This window comes from Carcharodon carcharias, chromosome 14 (genome assembly GCF_017639515.1).
Source record: "Carcharodon carcharias isolate sCarCar2 chromosome 14, sCarCar2.pri, whole genome shotgun sequence".
Taxonomy (NCBI): domain Eukaryota; kingdom Metazoa; phylum Chordata; class Chondrichthyes; order Lamniformes; family Lamnidae; genus Carcharodon; species Carcharodon carcharias.
Window position 1 is genome coordinate 23,587,444 of NC_054480.1, and position 22,318 is coordinate 23,609,761.

Here is a 22,318-nt window from a genome sequence, read left to right on the forward strand (position 1 = left end):
TAACCCCCCTGTTTAAGAAGGGAGTGAGGCAAAAGACGGGAAATTACAGGCCGATTAGCCTGACCTCAGTCGTTGGTAAGATTTTAGAGTCCATTATTAAGGATGAGATTTCAGAATACTTGGAAGTGCATGGTAAATCGGTCAAAGTCAGCATGGTTTCATCAAGGGGACGTCATGCCTGACAAATCTATTAGAATTCTTTGAGGAGGAAACGAATAGGTTAGACAAAGGAGATCCAATGGATGTTATCTACTTGGACTTCCAGAAGGCCTTTGATAAGGTGCCGCACAGGAGGCTGCTCAGTAAGATAAGAGCCCATGGAGTTAGAGGCAAGGTATTAGCATGGATAGAAGATTGGCTGTCTGGCAGGAGGCAGAGAGTGGGGATAAGGGGGTCCTTCTCAGGATGGCGGCTGGTGACTAGTGGAATTCCACAGGGGTCAGTGTTGGGACCACAACTTTTCATTTTATACATTAATGATCTAGATGAAGGAACTGAGGGCATCCTGGCTAAGTTGGCAGATGATACAAAGATAGGTGGAGGGACAGGTATTATTGAGGAGGCTGGGAGGCTGCAGAAGGATTTGGACAGATTAGGAGAATGGGAAAAGAAGTGGCAGATGGAGTACAACGTGGGGAAGTGTGAGGTCATGCACTTTGGTAGGAAGAATAGAGGCATAGACTATTTTCTAAATGGGGAGATAATTCAAAAATCTGGAGTGCAAAGGGACTTGGGAGTCCTAGTCCAGGATTCTCTTAAGGTTAACTTTCAGGTTGAGTCGGTAGTTAGGAAGGCAAATGCAATGTTGGCATTTATTTTGAGGGGACTAGAATATAAAAGCAGGGATGTGCTGCTGAGGCTTTATAAGGCTCTGGTCAGGCCACATTTAGAATATTGTGAGCAATTTTGGGCCCCATATATCAGGAAGGATATGCTGGCCCTGGAGAGGGTCCAGAGGAGGTTCATGAGAATGATCCCAGGAATGAAAGGTTTAACATATGAGGAACGTTTGAGGACTCTGGGTCTATACTCCGTGGAGTTTAGAAGGATGAGGGGGGATTTGATTGAAACTTACAGAATACTGAAAGGCCTGGATAGAGTGGGCCTGGGGAAGATGTTTCCATTAGTAGGAGAGACTAGAACCCGAGGGCACAGCCTCTGAGTGAAGGGAAGACCTTTTAGAACAGAGATGAGGAGAAACTCCTTTAGCCAGAGAGTGGTGAATCTAGGGAATTCATTGCCACAGAAGGCTGTGGAGGCCAGGTCATTGAGTGTATTTAAGACCGAGATTGATAGGTTCTTGACTGGTAAGGAGATCAAAGGTTACGGGGAGAAGGCGGGAGAATGGGGTTGAGAAACTTATCAGCCATGATTAAATGGCGGAGCAGACTCGATGGGCCGAATGGCCTAATTTCTGCTCCTATGTCTTATGGTCTTATGGTAATCTTCTACAAGACAACAATAACCCATAGACTTAAACAAACTCATTCTTTCTGTGCATCGAGGTTAACTGTTTCATGTTCTTCACACCCTAACACTACATTAGCAAACATGCAGATAAATCATTTTTGCTTCAGTGCCTCACACATCAAATTCTTTAAGCTGTTTTTAAAGTGGAGCAGTGGTTTTCAAAATAATCATTTTTTTTTGTTATTGGTTCTCCATGCTCCTTATGTTATGCACAGATCTACATTAAAATGGAATTTTAAAGGTAAAATATCCCCAATATATCAATTGATTAATGCTATCAGAACACAGCACTATGTTGTTATTACGTTAGTCAGGATCATACTTATTCATAATCAGAAAATCTGTTGTCCTATTGTTACAAAATATGTAAGAACACATCAAATGTGTCTCAGCACAGCCAAGGCATTGAAAACATTGGAAAAATCTGATATCTTATTATTTTGGACATGTTGCAAGGCAAGACCTTGTGGAAGAAAATTGAGGTCTTTGAAATGTGGGTGCTAAGATGTGCGCTTAAGATTCCATATAGAGAACATAACACAAATGAAGAGGTGCTTAAAATTGCAAGAGCAAAAAACACTCCAAAAAGTGACATCCAAGGAAGAAACGTCGGTATTTCTGCCGTTTGATGATAGCTAAAAAGCTACTGAGATCTCTGCCAGGGGGCAGATGGGTGGACCTCGGCATAGTTAGATGACAAAGTCACAGAGTGGACGTGTGAGGATGGTAAGAGACAGACAAGCGTGACATACCATAACAGCTGATCTCCTGGCAGGAGCAGTCACAAGCAGAGGCAAAGAGGGGGAGGGAGAGAGGAGAGGCAAGGTCATCGTTTCCTTACTGTTTAATCTGTCACATATCAAACTGCGACAGTGAATCAAAGAATAAAAACCCACCGTTCTTGTTCATGTTTGCACTGCAACATGTTACAAGCAAAGGGGAGAGAATTTGATAAACAAAAGGGAGAAGTATTACCACATGTCGAATCTGTGCAGCTGAGTGGAGTTGAGGAATACTTTCTTCTGAGAAGCAATTTAATGATCATTCAGGAAGGCCTACACATTTTGAAAAGCACTCAGTAAATGAAGAACTATGAGAAACTGTCAGCAGCTGCAGGTCAGGAAAACATGTATTTGAATTTAGATTTTGTTGATCAGATTTACTTATCTGAACTCTTATATCCTCTTGTCTTTTCTCAAGTAAAGAGACCCATTTTAAACAATTGTTTAATATAAAAGCAACACATTTTACACATAAACACAAGTACTTAAGAGTGTGAAATTCAATTCAGGGCAAGAATGGTAAATGATACTATTATTCCAGAATATGTTCCCACTTGATTTTGAATTCTATACTCAGCAATTTTTTTTTTTTTTGGTTTGACTCATTTTCCCCATCTGCCCTCTTTTTCCCTAAAGGTATCGTCTCCTTGATGCGGCTCCAGTTGCGAGCAGTGGTCACCCTCTGGCTCCATTCTTCATGTACAAGCCTTGACAGTGCGTATCAGCAGGCAATTTAATCTTGGAGAGCATCAGCAGACCACTGTTGCTGGGAGGAGGGGGTGGGGGGGTGTGGGGGGCAGGTGGTGTGGTTGCTACCCACCTGATGTCTGCACCGATCTGTGCAGTTCAGCACTGGTTAAAAAAAATTCTTAGGCCTGAATCTTCTGGTCGGCGTGCGGGGGGTGGAGGGCTCGTGTAAAATGGCGTGGGGCGATGTCGGCCGTGTGTCCCGAAGCCACCGCGCATCATTCTGATCCTCGGTTCGGCGGGTGTGCAGTGGAGTCGGCTGTGCACCCACCGAGCTGTCAAAGGCCAATGAAGGCCATTAATTAAATAATTTAACCGCGTCTCAGGGCTGCCCTCCCCAATCTTATGGTTGGCGAGTAGGCGAAGAACCCAGGCGGCCTTCACATTTATCATGAAGCCTCATCCACAGGTGGGATGAGGTTTCATGAAGTGTTTATTAATTAAATAAAATTTTTTATTACAGTTCATTGACATGTCCCAGTTTTATGCGACACCGTCACCTGAGGGGGCATGTCTCAATCATTTTTTTCTATTTTTTTGAAGTTTTCATAAAGAAAATAATCTCCCTGAAGCAGCTCCGTGCCTCGAGGAGATTTCTGCGCTCTTCCGCGAGCATGAGCAAAAGAGTGTAGCCCTGACTCTCCCTCCTTCCCCCACCCGCACAGTGTGCGCTTCCAGGTGTGCGGCACGTTGGACAGGCCTTAATTGGCCCGCCCGTGTAAAATGGCGGCACGCAGCCGATTGCGGGTGGCCTGCCCGATGGGAAGAAAATTCTCCCCTTAATTCACCTCAGCTTCCACAGGAAAAAAAATGTAATCACCTCCAATGCCTTATGTGTAACATTACTCGTGGAATTGGTTTTCCTGTTATAGCTGTGGGCTAAGCTTGGAAACCCTTAAGTTAGACACATTCCTGGAGGTTTTGCCACATGATCACTTGTCCCCAACCCTTTTAGCCCCACACACTCCCACCACTGGCTGCCCAAGACCTCTGTCCTTGCGATGCTTCAGCATACTTACTCTCAGTTACTTGAATTGACAATTCTTGAATGTGTCAAACAGCCAATTTCCCCACCCTCAATATTTTTACAGCTAATAACTGAAAGTGCTCAATGAAAATGTAAACAGGATACAAGTTTTGTTACGGACAAGAGGGGGTTTAATTTAAATAGCCCTATTTCTCCTCTCATCATCAGTCCGTAAAAATTTTTGAGTCTCCCCTTTGTAAGGGGTGGCATATTTCCCAAACCCTCTGTTTTGGTGTAATCCAATTCCTATTAAGAACCCCAAACAAACTTGAGATAGGGTGAGAAAAAGGGTTAGTTTCTTTTACACATACTCAAAATGTGGGAGTGGGAGTTGCTACACAGCCCCAGGTACACTCATACAATAAAAGCGGGATAAGGGAAAGAAAGGGAGTACAGGGCAAAGACTACAGAGAAGATAATAATTCTTGTTTCACATGAGTCCCCAGTCCAGAATCAAAGTCCAATGGTGTTTTCTTTCAGGGTTGGCGGGTTGAAGACTGATGCTGGATAACTCACTTTTCCAGTAGAAATGATTTTCATGATGAGATGGGCCCATAGGGGTGAATTAGTCTTGTAGGCACTGGTACAGAAGTTCTTGTAGAAATAATGTAGATGAGGGCCAGGCAGTTTAAACCTGGACAGAGCTCTGATTCTGTTGCTGTTTGGTTGATGGAAGATGGAAGACTATCTCTTTCAGCTCCACAAGGCAATATTACAGTTCCCAGCAGCTTGGTGGGGTGGTGGTGGGGGTGGAGGGCAGTGGTGGCATGTGACTTCCACTTCTCCATCTTGGTTTGGACAAAAGATGAATATTCCTTGTCTGGATTCTGGATTCTTGAGAGGATTAATGTTTCACACGTTAATAAGTTCAACAAAGGTTTCAGGGTCCTTTTGTCCTCACAGACTGATCTGTGCCCATTGGCCAGGGGCCTGACCTTAGAAATGTAAAGCGCCTTTGTACAAGTCCTGGGGGTTTGATTTCTGCAGTCACAGGGGCGTTAGCGCCTCTTGAGAGATAACGAGATTGCTGCTGTTCTGAAGGCCACAAATTCTTTTTGTGAATCATAGTCAGTCATGGCTTCAGTCAGTTTAAAGCCTTTGCCCAGTATTTTAAAAAAAATCTTATAGATTAGCCAGGATGATATATATTAAAATAAAAGTATAGAGTGAAGTCTTAGCCCTCGACACCTTTATGACATTTCTCTTGGGTTGCTCACAGCCGTGTCCAGGAGATTAATCTTCAACTCCTGGAGCCTCCAGGGCAATCCTGGAGGGTTGGCAACGCTAATGTCGAGCAAGATCATGTCATTTGACAATGAGTGGTGCCTAGGAATTTTGATTTGTTACACACAAAGCCACAAGGTAATTGAAATGTAAGAGGATAGCTTTTTCCCTCCCCCATGAACATTTTTTCCACTTTTTATTATCGTTTTAGGATTCTGATGTGTCAGACACTGCTCTCTGATTTGGAAAAACAACTTCTTCACAGGGAATTGGCAAACCAAGGAAGAACTTTCATTTATCTAGCACCTTTCATGACCTCATGGTTTCCCAAAGAGCTTTACGACCAATTAACATCTTTTAAAGTGTAGTCACTATTGTCATGTAGGCCATGCAGCAGCTCATTTGCACACAGCAAAGTTCAAGAAACAAGAATAAGGTAATAGAAACATAGAAACATAGAAATTAGGAGCAGGAGTGGGCCATTCAGCCCTTCGAGCCTGCTCCACCATTCAATATGATCAATGCTGATCCTCTATCCAATGCCATACTCCCGCTTTCTCTCCATACTCCTTGATGCCCCTAATATCCAAAAGTTTATCAATTTCTTTGATCCAGCCTCCACAGCCTTTTGTGCTAGAGAATTCCACAGGTTGACCACCCTCTGAGTGAAGACATTTTTCCTCATCTTAGTCCTAAGTGGCCTACCCCTTATCCTGAGACTGTGGCCCCTGGTTCTAGGCTCCCCAACCAGGGGAAACATCTTCCCTGCATCCAGCCTGTCTACCCCCGTTAGAATTTTATACGTTTCAATCAGGTCCCCTCTCATTCTTCTAAACTCTAGTGAATACAGGCCCACTCAAACCAATCTCCCCTCATATGACAGTCCTGCCATCTCTGGTATCAGCCTGGTGAACCTTCGCTGCACTCCCTCTTTGGCAAGTATATCCTCTCTTAGACAGGGAGATCAAAACTGCATCTAAGACCCGATTATACGTTTTGGTGAGGCTGTTTAAGGGATAAATATTGGGCATGACAACCACTCTCGAGGAGGTACAAGACAGTTTATGGTCTGATATACAAATTCTTCCTCTCTAGCTGTGGGAATGTGCTTTCCTCAAACACACAAGATCTGGGCAAGAACCTAAGCTGTTTTTATACTGGAAACATTAAGCTGGATTTTCTTCCTCAAGACAGGTAGCGGGATTTGGGAAAACTCCTGGCTCGGCCCAACAGCCTCAGGAGAAAGTGCTAGGGAATTGGGGGTTTTAATTATTGGAGGGATGTGGGGTGGGATGGGGTGTGGCTGTGGGCTGCAGTCAGGCCTGCCAACCCAAGAAAGAGTTCAGAGGTCACCATTGGGGTTGTCAGGTGCCAATGCAGGCCGTTTAAAAGGCCCGCTGTGGTACTGTGGTACTTTGTCCCAGTTAAAGTGAAAAAATTAATGTCATCCAGCCCTCACCTTCATACCTTCTCGCTCCCAGATACTCCCCATGCTCCACCCATGCCACCTCATGCCCACCCCACCCACTGCCATGGCCTGTCATGCCCCCATGCCAAGGAATGCCCTCCCACTCATCCCCAATTCCCCCTCATGCCCCCCATGCCAAGCTTTGGCACTTCCATGTCCATTCACCCACTATACATTGTACAGGAGCAATGAATCCTAAAGCAACAATAGGATGAGTCAAAAAATACTTTAAAAAACAGTCATCTATTGATAACTTTCCACTCTCATACCAAGTCCCATTCACCTATCACCCCTGTGCCTGCTGACCTACGCTGGCTCCCAGTTAAGCAAAGTCTTGATTTTAAAATTCTAATCTTTGTTTTCAAATCCCTCCATGGCCACGCCACACCATATCCCTATAATCTCCTCCTATGCCACAAATTCACTAATTCTGGCCTCTTGGAAATCCTCAATTTTAATTGCTCCGCCATTAGTGGCTGTGTCTTCAGGCATCTAGGCCCTAAGCCCTGGAATACCCTCCTTACGCCTCTTTGCCTCTCTTCCTCGCTTTCTTCCTTCCAGACACTCCTTAAAGTTTACCTCCTTTGGTCATCTGACCTTCTGTCTCCTTACTTGCCTCAGTGTCATACTTTGCTTTATAACGCTCCTGTGAATTGTCTTGAGGTGTTTTATTACGTTATAGGCACTACATAAATATAAGTTGTTGCTGTCCTTGTTGGTGAGGGTGTTTACAGTATGCTAGGGTCGCCTACTCCTAATGTGTATGCAGTTCTCAACCTCAAAACAAACCTGTCAGCTTCACTATGGCAGGTGAAGAGAGGATCTGGTGAAAACAAGTTCTTCCAGTTGTGGCTGAAGTCCACGTAATAATTCTGCTGCTAGCAAACCAAGATCTGACAGTCAGCAGCTCAACACCTCACTAAACTCAACTCAAAAATACTTTTCTCTGTGGGTATTCATAGACTCAAGGCCACATTCTATCATCCTGCGATCTAGAGTGTGAGGCCACCAACAGACAGACCTACCTGACCTTTCTGTTTCTTACCTTAGTTTGGTTAAGCACTGAATAAAAGAATGTGAGTGTCCCATTCTCCAGTGCAAACATTCCTATAGTGCTGCCTATAGCCTATTGCAAGCACGTTTAGCTTTAATTAAATTGCCCTGTGTTTTGTGAATAATCATGCTTCATAATAAAGTCATAGCATTTTCAGCTAAATGTACTTCAGAATCTGTTAGTTTAAAGAGCTGCTGCCACTGTCTGTACCTGTTCTAAAATTTAAGATGGTAGAAAGAACTATCATTACTCTGAGCAACTCTGTATACACCTGAATGAGCCTTTTAATGGAAAGCTGGGAGATCTCTTTCAGGGTGAGCCTCTTAGCGTTATCTAATAAACTAACTACATGTTAACAAATATGCTTATTTACACTTAGTTTACAATTATTCTCTGAACTATGCAAAACAGAAAAACAGTAGTTACTCTAGGTGTAATGGAGCAGTTTTGGGCTGTGATTTTCTGCTAACATTGCCTGGTGTGGTGAGATTCATGGGGCCTCAATACCTGGAGCAATGACCAGCAAATGGCCCTTCATCTCTCTTACCTTGATCATAGCCCAATGAAATTTGAAGTTGTCAAATGTCCACCAGCAATGTCTTGAGCAGGGTGGTTGTTGATACACCTGCATTACATCGGCAGCTCATTACACAAATCAATTATCCCATTCTACACAATGGCACATGTCAGAAACGGAGTGATTTCTCTGCTACCTTGCATTGAGTGATTAAGCTAACAACATCACGGGCTGAATTTTATGGCTGACGCGCAGGTGGTGGAGTCTGCACGTCAGCGCTTAAAATGTCACGCGCTGACCTTGCGCAAGCGTCCCGATGTCAGCGTGCAGCATCGCGATATTTAGCTGGGCGGGAGTGCTATGCAGCATGATGCGCACCCGCCATTAATTAAAGGCCTTGTTAAGGCCCTTAACTTGGAAACTGAAGTCGATTTTGAGGAGCCCGTGCGAACTTTGGCTCGGTGCACGGGGCCCAATGGGCAGGCGGGTAACTGATTTTTTAACAAACCTCATCCACAGGCGGGATATGTGGGTTCAGAGGGGTTGTTCATGTTTTTTCTGAAGTATTTAATGCAGAAAGTGTGTTAAACTTGCCTGTGTGATTGTTAGCAATTCAGATTGATTTTCAACAGCTTTCTCTGTACTTTGAAGCTTCAGCTCAGCAGTCTACAGTCAGTAATCTTTATCGGGCCTGCAGCTTTCTGGAGGCTTCCATTTAGCCTGGGGGTATGGGTTCTGACATCTCCACTGGAGGCAGCTCCTCTGAGGAGGAAGGGAGGGATAGAATAAGGAGTGGACAATCAGCCTCCAGGGGAGCCACCTTTGGGACACCAGGTGCAGGCACAAGGGGCACATGTCCAAGAGGTTATCCAAGGTGGAAGGGGCCACAGAAGATGCCACTATCCTGGTGTCAGGGTATACTGGCAGTGAAGCAGCTACCTCAATATGACTGGGGTGCAGTGCCAAAGGATGCTCCGTCTGTCAAAGGAGACAGTCAACTATGTCTGTCAGATGATTGACCCTGAGATCCCCCCTAATTGTATGGGTAGACACCCCATGCCAGCGGCTCTGTAGGTCACAGTTGCCCATGACTTCTATGCCTCTGACTCCTTCCAGGGCTCCGTGGGTGATCTTTGCGCTGTCTCTCAATCAGCTGTCCACACTTGTGTCAAGCAGGTTACAGACGCTCTGTTCAGATGGGCATTGACCTTCATCCACTTCCGCTGTAACCAGGCAAGTCAGGTACAGCGAGCCAGAGGCTTCGCAGCCATTGCTGGCTTCCCCCATGTCCAGGGTGCTATAGACTGTACACATGTGGCCATCAAGGCACCAGCAGGTGAGCCCAGTGCCTTTGGCAACAGGAAGGGCTTCCACTCCATGAACGTGCAGATAGTGTGTGATCACAGGATGCAGATTCTGCAAGTTTGTGCAAGGTACCCAGGCAGCTCCCACGACGCCTGCATCCTCAGACACTCCCAGGTGCCGGGGCTCTTCAGTGCTCCTGCTCAACTGGATGGTTGGCTGGTGGGTAACAAGGGCTATCCCCACAGAAGGTGGCTCATGACGCCTCTCCGCCATCCAAGGACAGAAGCTGAGCAGCGGTTCAATAGGAGCCACGGTACCACAAGGGCTGTGGTGGAGAGAGCCATCGGTCTTCTCAAGATGTGCTTCCGTTGTCTGGACCACTCAGGGGGTGCACTCCAGTACCCCCCAAATTGCGTCTCTGTGATAGTAGTAGCATGCTACACTCTGCACAATCTTGCCCTGGAAAGGGGGGATGCAGTTGACGATGAAGACCTTGACGCAGTGGATGAGGCTGCACATGATGAATCCAGCAGTGGCTCAGAGGATGAGGAAGCACAGGGCGATGATGAGGGGCAGCACGCTGACCCGCTACTATACCAAGGAGGCAGGGACACCCGGGACACTTTAATCCAACGAACCTTCAGCGAGCTCCACACACATGGATCAGCAGGACCAGCATTGCCTGGCGCTTCCACACGTGACACTTAGGTGCTACATCTTCCCCCTCATCAGCTGCAACTAAGGGCTTAGTACAGAAACATCAATGTCCACTCAAACACTCATGATATGTCTGTGAAACATACAAATGCAGCACAAAGGAAACACCCTCAGTCATGGTCAGAAAAGTGGACTTTATTCCGTCCAAAATAAAACACAAACATCGCTCAGACATACATAAGTAATTTTTCCCTAATCTCGGGCCAACACAAAATCACCAGTGACATACCCATGGAGTGCCTAACGTAACTAATGCTTACATTTGCGGGTGCTACGTCTAGGTGCTGACCCATCGCTCGGAGTGGCTTGTGAGACAGCCTGCTGACTCTGCTGTCCTATTGGCCTCGATGACCTTGGCGGCCGTCCTCTGGCCCGTGGAGCCTGTGATGGCCCCACCTGGGAGGGAGTGGCCAGTTCCAGAACTGGCACCTCCCCAGTTGTCGCAGCCTCAATGGATGCAACGGTCACTGGCAGAGGGGCAGAGGAGCTGCTGCCCTTATCCAGAGCGCCCTGAGAAGAGCTCGCAGCGACGACAGGCAGCTGCTGCGCCGACGTGAGGTCACATTAGATCTCCCTGCTCACCGCAGATGGATGGGCACCGAGCTGGGACACTTGATGCCCAGACCATCTCCCACAATGCCAATGACCACCTGTGGCCATTAGCACTGTGAGGGCTTACAGGTCAGAGTGTAACCCAATCAGAAGATTCTCAATCTGATCGAAGCCCCTCTCCATGAGAGTCGCCAATCTCCCAGTGGAGGAAGCCTGAAGCTCTGCCCTGAGGTTCATGCCTTCACTGACACTCTGCCTGGACTCCTCCATCACAGAGACCAACTGAAGTACACCCTAATGCAACCCTGCCAGATGCAAACGCGATTCCTGCCGCTTGTCCTGCAGCTGCTGCATTGGTGACATCTCCAGAGGCACATCATCACTGCCAGACTCAGCATGTGCCTGGTCCCCTGCAGTCCTCCGGCTGTTAGCGCCATCGGCACTCTCTGTCCCTGTCATCTCCTCCAGCGATTGTGAAGTGCCCTCTCCACTGTGCCCCGGGACACTAGCCAACATTATATTCACCACCGAATGTGCTGGTGCCTGGCTGGATGAAATGATGTGCCACAAGTTGCACGTCTTGGCCCTCAGGTGTGGAGGGGGTGCTCCGGACATGTTGGGGGCTGCCATCCTGTGGTGATACTGAAATTAACAACAAGGACAGTGCATCAGTTAGCGTTCAGTCAGTAACACCTTTCGTCCCTTTCGCCCCCAGCCTCATAAGTCGCTTACCCTTCAAGAACCTAAGGAGACGAGCATTCGTGGGGTAGTAAATAGTCATGAGGTGGCCCAAACATTACATCCGCATACAGACAGGCTGGTCAGATGGCCTAAGGAATGCCACATGGAATGTTATGCGGATAAGTGTTCGGTTAAGCACTTGGGCAAGACAAGCAAGGTACGGGAATACATGAGTAATGGTAGGAAGTCACGATGATTACAGGGACCTTGCTGGGCAGACCCGTTAAGGTAGCAGAACAGGAACATAAGGCGTTTAACAAGTTCGAAGCCAGACATGACTTCATTAGCCAAGGAATAGAATGTAGGAAAAGGGAGGTCATGTTGCAAGTGCAGAAAACACTGTCGAGGTCACATCAACACTCCTGCGTCCAGTTGTGACCTGCGCTTCATGGGAGGGATGGTATTGGAGTGGGGAGAGTGCAGAGGTTCCTGACCTGGATGCATGCTGGTCTGGAGAGTTGGAGTTATGAGGAAATATTGCAAACACTTATGACATTTGCTGTGGAGCACAGGAGATTGACAGGTCACATTATTGACCTTCATACCGTTATGAGGGGCATAGAACGGGTGGACAGAAGGCAACATTTCCCCTTGGCGCAGGGATGACTAACATGGTGGCGTTTATTTAAGTTGAGTATCATGAGGTTGACAGGTGAGGTGTGAGAATCTTTTGGACAGAGTAATTTGGGACGCACTGGCTGAAAGGGTGGTGGAGGTACAAATCCTCCTAAGGTGCAATAAGTATTTGAATGTGCAGCAGCGATGCCATGGCATGTTAGGCCATAGGGATAGTGGTCAGAAATGGGATAAGGCGATGTTGGAAGTTGCTGGAGACGCGCATCCTCAAGGGGCCAAGGGACCTTTGTGTATGACCCACATGTCTGATTGTATCAATCTGTGAATGAGCACAAAGGCTAAGGCTACTGCTGGGTCAAATGGCCAAGGCTGACATGGTACTCACCCTTCTAGAGCGCAGCAAATCATTGAAGCGCTTGTGGCACTGAGTTCCTGTGCGCCGCACATCGTCATGGGAGCTTACAGCCTCTGCCACCTCCTGCCACGCCTGCCTGGTGACGTGGGGGGCCCTCCTCCTCCCATCCTCCGGATACAAAATATCCCGATGGTTGGACACCTCTTGGAGGAGGACAGCAAGGCAGGCATCTGAGAACCGAGGGGCACAGTGGCTCCCCCAGCTGGCCTCTCCTGCAGCCTGCCCCCCTCCTCTTCCTCTGTCCTCAAATCATGTCCTTCCCTATGAGTGGCCATGGTGAACAGCCTAAAGGAGGCAGCCTGGCCACTCTTTATACAGGCTGCTGGTTCCCCACTGGAACCGGGGGTCTGAACATGCCGGCCGCCGATTCAATTTTCCCATTGTACATGGGAGTCGCAAACCCGCTGGACAGGCCTTAATTGGCCCACCCACGCAAAATGGCGGCGCGGTCCGTTTCGGCGGCGGCGCGGCCTGTTTCGGCAGCGGTGCGGCCCGTTTCGGCGGCGGCGATTGGCTGCCTGCCCGCCGCCGAGTCGGTCAGGCCCGCCCACCGGTCAAGGGCAAAATTCAGCCCCACAATAAAAAAAAATGATGCTGCAGCACTCAGTCCGAGCAATTAGTATTTTGTTAGCCTAAAATAATTTCTCTTTAGTTTTGTTTCCAGCAAGTTCATAATCTTCAAGAGCTTGGGCTCTGGTAAAATGTGTGCGTTGCCTTGGTGACATTGCTAACAACAGATTGTACTGCCATCCACACTGTCAGGAACCTGTTTTAAATCCAGCCAGACTGATTAGGTGAAAGTGTGTTTATTCTTTCAACAAAATGGGATGGTTAACCTTAATGTAATTCTTAACCAAGCACAACCGAACCAATTTTGTACTTATTGTTCCTCTCATTCAGCGAGGTCATAGGTAGGCTGCTATTGAATCTTGAAATATTGCTTCATGTAGAGTCATAGAGTCATAGAGGTCGACTGTGAGGGCTTGCAGATCAGAGCGTAACCCAATCAGAAAAGCCTCAATCGGATCGAAACCCTTCGGCCCATCAAGTCTGCGCCAGTCAAACAAGTACCCAACTATTCTAATCCCATTTTCCAGCATTAGGCCCGTAGCCTTGGATGCCATGGCATCACAAGTGCACATCCAAATATTTCTTCAATGTTATGAGGACTGAACTATAGCTGTAACCTTTCAGACTTTTGAAGCCAATTGAATCAAAATTACATGTCAAATATATAAAATCAACACACAAAGTCCCCCTATTTTTAATTTGCTCAGCAGTCAGGTATATAAACCCACGCTGAGCAGTTACGCTCAGCACAGCATATCCATCACTTCAGATAGGGAAGAGGGTCGGGGTCAAATAGTATCTGAATGTTGAAAGACATGACAAGGCCATTTTAAAAGCTGTTTTGTATTTCCCCGCTCAGTTCTATAACAGCAGTCAGAAAAGTGTTGTAAAAATATCAATATTTAAAAATAAACATTCTAATAATCTAATCTAATAAAAATAATCTCAAAGTGTTTTTCAAAAATGTTCCACTTTTCTTCCTGTTTAATTGGAGATATTCATCTAAATTTGGGGGTGCAATGCAGATAACAGAGGGAATTTATTTTAAGATTAAATATGTGCTGTGCTTGCTCATGAAATGCTTCATGCTTCTATTGGGTGCAAACAAGTGGAACAAGGCTAATTTATGAAAAATTATCTTCCTTATATTAATAAGTACAAAATTTACTAAAATAAGCAAAAAGGAATTACAGAAGAATGGAATTAAAATTGAAATGGTGAAGTACAATCTTTACTCCATTTTGAATGCAGGCGTGACTGATGCTGGGTCTCAAAGAAGAGGGCAAGTGGTTTAAAAGAGAGTGATTGGTTGTTAGCTTTTGACAATCTTTTTAATTGGAATCCATGATGAAATACAAAGACCAATTGTCCATAAGTACATAAGAAATAGGAGCAGGGGTAGACCACAAGGCTCAGTGAGCCTGCTCTGCCATTTAATACAATCATGGATGATCTTGGGCTTCAACTCCATTTTCCTGCCCACTCCCCACATCTGTTAATTCCCTGAGAAACCAAAAATCTGTCTATCTCAGCCTCAAATGTATTCAACGATGGAGCATCCACAATCCTCTCGGTAAGAGAGTTCCAACAATTCACAACCTTAAGAGTGAAGAAACTTCTCATTTCTAAAGTGTCATTACCTGGGCTGATAAGACTTTTTAAATTGAATTTAGATTCCACCAACTGCTGTAGTAGGATTTGAAGCCATGACCCCAGAGGATCAACCTAGAACTACTGCATTACCAATCCACTGACATTACCACTACACCACTGTCTGCCTGGAAATTGTGGTCCAAATTGGGATAAAACAAGATATACTGTATAACAGGTTGGATGAAGTCAAGTTTGGGTTTTATGAGCCTCGAAGTTGTGGGCGGATGGGAAAACTTAAAGATTTATGAAGTTATATGGTTTCTGAGATCCTGTAAAAGAATGAGCTGGGAAAATGAAATTAGAATTGGAGGCAATACAATGGGACTGAATTTCTTCCATTTTCTCTTTTGTGCTACCAGCCCATAGGACAAAATAGAAAATATTTCTATTCCCTGTGTTAAAGCTGCTTACTGTATCTTAAGAGCTTCTGCACATGAACATAGCTCTCTAAGTTTTGTTACTGTTGGACATCTGTCCAGATGTCCTGCTGGCTAACTTTATTGCACAAAGTGCATTAATCCATATAAGGCTTTGGTCTCGAAATAAGTTGACGCCAGTAGACTAGCTGGGTGAACACTTCCATGTCCTTGGTGTATCGTACAGCTTTAACAAGTAACATTTTGGGGATTTTTATGCTGGGATCCTTAATACTAACTACTCTACTGCCACTGGAATAAAAACAGAAAATACTGGAAACACTTTACAGGTGTGCCAGCATCTGTGGAGGGAGAAACTGAGTTAATGTCTCAGGTGAGATGTAATAGGTTTTGTGCAAGTGCTTAGGGGGAAGAAGAAGAAAAAAAGGGAAGGTCTGTGAAAGGGTGGAGGACAGGAGAGATTAACTCACAAAAGAATTCTTGATGCAAAAGCCAAAGGGAATGGTAATGAGCTCTAGAGGAGGTGTGAATGGCAGGATAGCAGTCGTATCAACACAAAGTAAGGAAATTAAGAAAGAAACAAGAGAAAAAATAAACCAGCAAAAACACATGAAGCAAAATGGGGGCAGAGGTTATGACTCAATGTTGACTTCAAAGGGTTGTACATTGCCCAGTTGAAAGATGAGGTGCTGTTTCTTGAGCTTGCGTTGAGTTTGATTGGAACCCTGTTGCAGGCCAAGGGCAGGGAACCCAAAGTGGGACCAAGGTAGAAAATTAAAATGACAGACCATAAATATTGTAAACTAATAAGGAGGTCTATAATTCCAAATTAGGTTTATTAATAGGATAAACAGAAGTCCAGCAAACATGGTGTGTATTTTAAAACCTTTAGACTGAAGAAACCATTTCTTCTTCTGACATCAGTTAGTTGCACCTTTCTGTTTATTCATGAAGAAAGAACAAACTTGAAGACTCAATCAAAATTAGAAATAATTATGAGGCCATGTAAATAAATGCAGTTTATGGAAAATCTTTTGCAACAGATGTATTGATTCCGATTACAGCAGCAATGATATAAACTGTGTATATGGTATTCTGTCATTGTTAGATCCATGCACAGGATATACATGGAGGCCGTTAGGAATTTTTAGTTTATCCATTCAGGAAAACATAATTTACATTCCACCATTAAGTTATCCAACTAAACCTTGAATGAAGATTATTTCAAAGGCTGATCACTCTTTTAAAGCAATTCTCCAATAAACCTGCTCTACATTGCCTTTCAACAGTTTTAGCCTATGCCCCATTGGTCTACTGTCTTTCCTAACCTTTCAGGATAAACTGCTATAAGGTCTCTTCTCAGTTACTTCCTTTGAAGTCCCAATTGCTCCAGTTGCTCCAGTCTTTCCTCATAACTCCAGCTTTTGATACTAAGGATCAATTTGGTTGCTCTCTCCACACTATTTGTATAATATGAATATTTTCTTTGTGACTGGATGACCACAAAACTAGATATAAGATATGACCCGATCAGAACACTATATGCATCCTCTAATTTTCAGATTAGTATTGTTACGTTGAGACTTTAGTTGGTGCTGCACCTTGACTTGACTGAAAGTAGCAGGTATCATATGGACTGGAGGCAGTTACTTGTAGCTCTCTAATGCTCCTTCTGTTATGAACCTAAAGCCCTTCCATTTCTAATGAATCTAAATTAGGGAGAGTGTTCAAATTGATGAGAGGTTGGGACAGAGTAGAAAAGGAGAAACTGTTCCCATTTCCAGAAGGATTGAGAACCAGAATATACTGATTTAAGGTGAATTGGGAAAGGAAGCAAAGGCAGTATAAGGGAAAACCTTTTTACGCAGTGAATGGTTGGGATCTGGAATGCACAACCTGAACGTGTGGTGGAGGCAGATTCAATCGTGGTGTTTAAAAGGGAATTGTATAATTGTCTGAAGAAAAAAAAATGCAGGGCTACAGGGAAAAGGCAGGGGAGTGGAACTAGTTAGTTGCACATGCAGAGAGCCAGTACAGACATGATGGGACGAATGGCTTCCTTCTCTGCTATAACCATTCTATGATTCTATTTTTTACACTTGGTCGATACATTGTTTATTTTAATTAACTTTCTTTCATCCCTTTCAAGTGGATAATAAATAGTTTCCTCCTGCGCCCCCCCCATGTTTTTGTTTGTACTTATGAAAATATTGCAGCTAATACTTTCCCTCCTTCAATATATACAAGGACAGTTTTGAACCTCCAACAGAGAATTGGTTAAAGAGCTCTCTCATATTTCAAGAGCTCCCATATTGTTGGTTGCACATCAGCAAGTTTCATTTTATGGAGGTTTTTATGAGCAGTGAACATTTGGCCGCAGTCTGTAAACCACATTAACACATTAGCCCTCTACCATTACTCAGAGACACTTTTCAACAGAAGCCATTCACTTCATTCAAAGAACATTTTTCTTTCGTTTTTGATGGGGGTCATAAGGTTAAATAAGGTAACACTGAAGCATGAACCATGACAGGCAGCTTTAGCACAGAAGTTAAAAAGAACAGATTACATTGAGTTAAAAAGGCTGATTGACTTTTTTAATATCCAAAGCTTGGAAAGAAATAATTTTCTTGACTTTCAATGGATAATCTAGAGTTTTGGTCCACTAAGTAAGTAAATGCTGAACTGAAACCCTGCTAGACATCAACTTAAAAGGAATGCTACTCCTTTATATACCATACCTATTTATACATGGTCCCCTTTTTTTCAGTTATCATGAATGAGAAAGAGGCAGCTCATTCTATTCCTAGACTCTCTGATGATTCTTAGCTCTGGTTCAGGTCTGAACTTGGTTTTGCACATTCTGTAGGACCCTGTGGCCCTCAGACTCGGTTGTGTAATACCCATATTTTTGATACTATGGATGTTGTTTCAGATCCAAAATGGCGTTCTCACTGTGCATGCAAATTTCTAATGCTTGCCATGCCAGCTAGGTACGATTTTAGTAAGAGTGTTTAGTAAGAGGGAGCCTGCAATGGAAGTTTGTTCCAGCCCAAACTGCAGCTTCAGTGCAGTACAAAGTTGGCAATGCCAGTGGCTGTGAAGGATGTGGTTGTGATCATGAACCTTTCTGCATCTAGTTTTTTCTAAGCTGGAGCAGGTGATACTACCAACATCTCCCAGTTTGTCATCCAACTTGCGTAAGAGGTGGTCACCGAGTTATGCAAATAGAGAGTTGTCTACATTTCATTCTCTCTTGGCAGAGGTCAGTAGGCAGAGTGAGTATGGGCTTTGTAAGGATGCCAGACTTTCCCATTGTGCAGGGTGCCATCAATCATATACACATTGTTTTGTGGGTGCAAAATGCAAATCCCCTCAATGCCCAGCTGGTGTGTGACCATACTATACTCAGTGCATCATTTAAGTCAATGTTTGATATCCTGGCGCCAATCATGATGCCTTCTTTCTGTGGCTGTACCTTCTGCATTTCAGACACCATGACAACCACTAGGCGATAAGAGCGATCCATTGACTCCGGTACATAACTCATGCACACCTCATCAGTATGCACATAACAAGAGACATGCTGCCATGTGAAAGCTCAGCAAGCAGACCATTGGGGTGTTTAAGCAACACTTTGGCTGCCTGGACCATTCTGGAGGAGCCCTGCAGTACTCACTGCAGCATGTTTCACGATTCATCGTCTGCACCCCTAGTCTCAGCTGATTTTACCAAAATTGCATCTATGTTCTCCTCAGATTATTTCTTGTTAAGAATCTGACCACCATACTTCTTGCCTTATTTTATACATCTTTCATTGTCACTCACAATTGTTATTGTCTCAGGTGGTTGACTCACTACGTGTATTTAAGTTTTCCCTTATCAGAATATTGCTATTATACTGTACCAACATGAGGGTGATTTATTATATGTTCCTTTATTAGAGTTATTCATTTCTCATCACATATTTTGTAACTCTTACTGCATAATTCCAAATTACAAAATTAAAATGTTCAAAATAAAACAAACTTTGAATAATGATTATTGGAATCTTCTGTTCTGGAGTTTAAGTTCAGTGGTGGGTGTGGAAGTGGGAGTGATTTTCACAGTGGGGTGGGATGGCTGACCAAGCACAATCTTGCACTGTTTAGCTTATTAAATATGTGTTCATGAGGAGCTTGCCATTCTTGTGGCAGGGGCAGGCTGGATGTCATTACCTCATGGGGTCAAAGGTCCTGGTACCATATTTAATGGGCACCTGAGATTCTGCACTATCCCTTTTACCTTTGCCTGGCCACTGCTCCACACTTCCCCATTAACCCTTCCGCCCTTCCTTTGTCATTCTCCATGCGACTTGCACTGGCACCACCCGGTCTCAAGCATAGGCTAGCATTTACAGAAGCTCTCCAAAGAGCAAAATGCAATGGCAACTCACTGTTAATCACGGAAGGAGTCTAACTTGCCATGTGCATGCCACTTAGTTGTTAAAGTGAACATTCTAATTTCTTACTGGCAGGGAACTTAATTTATTTGGAAGGGGAGCATAATTCTGGTGAGGTGTTATGAGTTACTAATGCATGCAAAAGGGCTTCCCGATATTGTTCATCGGGATGCTCGACCAGCCTTTAACCTACCATGAAAATTTTGAGAACCTAATTCCTGTAGTTCATCCCTCCATCGGGAAACTGGTTCTTGGCCTCACATCAAATTAAATTCCCCTGCCTGCCAAGCTTCCCGCTGCCGGCAGCACCGGAAGATTCCGCCTGATATCTTTCAAACTCTACCGAGGTGCTTCCCAAATTTTTTCCCCACAATGACCCCATTTTAATGCTTGAAAATTGTGTAACCCCAGTATGAGAATGTAGGGTAGGGGTACTGGGTGGTGAGAGAGTTGTCGAGCGATTGAGCAGTTCGGGGGTGGTGGTAAATGGAGACTAATGATTTTGTCTACAACCATTTGAAGACTCTGATGGGGCCCACAGAGCTAATCATGCAAGTAGGTGTAATGAAACCTCAGCAATGATTCCAGGACTGCCCTGCCAGAGTCTCCACTTGACAGTGGCCATTGATTGTTGACTAGCCAATACTCACAGTCTAAGCTTAGCCACTTGGACAGGATACAATAAGGCTCCTAATCCAAGAACTTGTTGACATTGATGATCAAGAAAAACATGGAATAAAAGAATTTGTGTTAGTTGCTGATGCCATATGAGTGAATTAACAGCTGCTGTGTAGAGACTGTATTACTGATGGAGTCTCTCAAAAGCTTGAAATCTTGATTATACTGGCACTCGGACATACCTGGTTTATTCTACATATTACCAAGATGAGAATCTGAGCTTCTTTGTTTTTGTCTACAGTCAGAACAAGGGAGTCCAGGGAAGGAAGACAACGTGTCTGGACAGAATGAAAGTGCAAGATAACCAACAGGATAAAATGTACATCATTACATACATGGTAATCCTTCGTGAATGTGCTGCTGAAACAATATAAAAGTCTCTAATCCCAGGGTTATAAATATGGCCTTTTGAAGAATGAACAATGTTGCCAGTGTAAACCGTGACTAATGTAAAAACCTAGCATGAAAGTTGCACAAAAATTCACCACTCAGGAGTTAGTTTCAAAGTGCTTTGATATCAGCTTATGTGTAGGTATGAGTTCTTTTTGGTTTAAATCTGATATCTATCTCTTTATTTCCTCTGTGATTAGCAACAGTAAAATACTGAAACCCTTTCCTCAGCAATTGTTTGTGTGGATGAAATGATGCTATTGTCATACAACTCTATCTAGCTCATGATGGACAAAACTGAGGGCTGTGTTTTATATCCATAACCCAGAGTGTAGGTGAAACCAATGTTCACTGCATGGAGTGGTTTCAGCCATGCTTAAACTGAATGGGTAAGAAGTACTGCTTTTTGGATTAGCATGATTGTGTGTTGGTGCTGCTGTGATTGCTGTGATCTATCTGTTTCAGACATATTGTGTATCTATTAGATATTATCATATGACCAGGCCCCCTGAGAAGCATAAACAAACTCAGCCGCAGAGAAGTAAATTGAAGTGGGCTAATTAAGATTTGGGGTAGTCCAAGGATGTAATGTGAATGAGGCTCCTGCTTTTCTCAGAAATTTGATGTAAAACTCATTGTCTTTAGCTCTGTCACTGAAAGAGGAACAGTAGCAAATTTATTGTTTACAATGACCTTTTTGAGCTTACTTGTGCACTGCCAGTAGGGAGCCTCATACAATGGTTCCTTATACTGAGACACCCTGGGTGAACTTTGTACAATTTTCCATCAATCTGGTGATCTAAAACAATACTAACTACACATTTCTAATGGGAGATTTGCTGTGGATTTGGGTAGCTTCCTACATTACAACAGTGACTACACTTCAAAAGTGTTTCTTTGGCTGAAAAGCAGTTTGAGATGTCCAGTGGTCAGAAAAGGTGCTATATAAATGCAAGTCTTTTGTTTCCTTTCTGCTGAAAGTTTTACAACTTATATTTGTTTGAACCCGAGATAAAATCTTTGGATAAAGAACTACTGGCGTTGCTCCGATTTAATTCTGGGATTGGGATAATTTAACTTTCTGTTTCGCCAAGCATAGAAGTTGGGGATTTGTTAAATGTGGATTGAATTTGGTTATCATGAGGTTTCCTGGACTATCACCATCTGCAAGTTCCCTTCCAAGTCACACACCTTCCTAACTTGGAACTACAGTATATCAGCATTGTCATCACAGTGGATGACAGCTACCTACAGGCATATTGAATTTTTTGTAAGGAAGACCTGTGCTTTTGAAAGAAATACAAGTAAAGGCTGATCAAAAGATGGCTGGTAATGTAAAGTGACCACTTTCTGGAAAATTCCAATGTGGATTATACGGACAGACCAGTCCTGAGAGGACATGGAATGTCGCACCTGAAGAGGTGTCATGACCGTCTTCAGGCAGAGACACTTGAAGGGAAGATATGGAAAATGCAGAAGACTGGCCTTTAATCTCCTGTGTTTGTGGAGACAATGGAGACTGATTCCCACATCTCAGTAGTCATTCAAAAATCCATCTCCTGTTGATTTATATTTCAGAATGTGTAAAATGGTCCAAGGGGAAAGAAAAATGGA

At 44.2% G+C, this 22,318-nt stretch overlaps 1 long non-coding RNA gene across 1 annotated transcript; it reads left to right on the top strand.

Moving 5' to 3' along the window:
* Positions 1 to 2,270: 2,270 nt before the first annotated feature.
* Positions 2,271 to 21,734, top strand: LOC121287404. Its single transcript, XR_005945184.1, has 3 exons — positions 2,271 to 2,586; positions 2,889 to 2,966; positions 20,556 to 21,734. It is a non-coding gene; the product is annotated as an uncharacterized LOC121287404 (long non-coding RNA).
* The last annotated feature ends 584 nt before the right edge of the window (positions 21,735 to 22,318 follow it).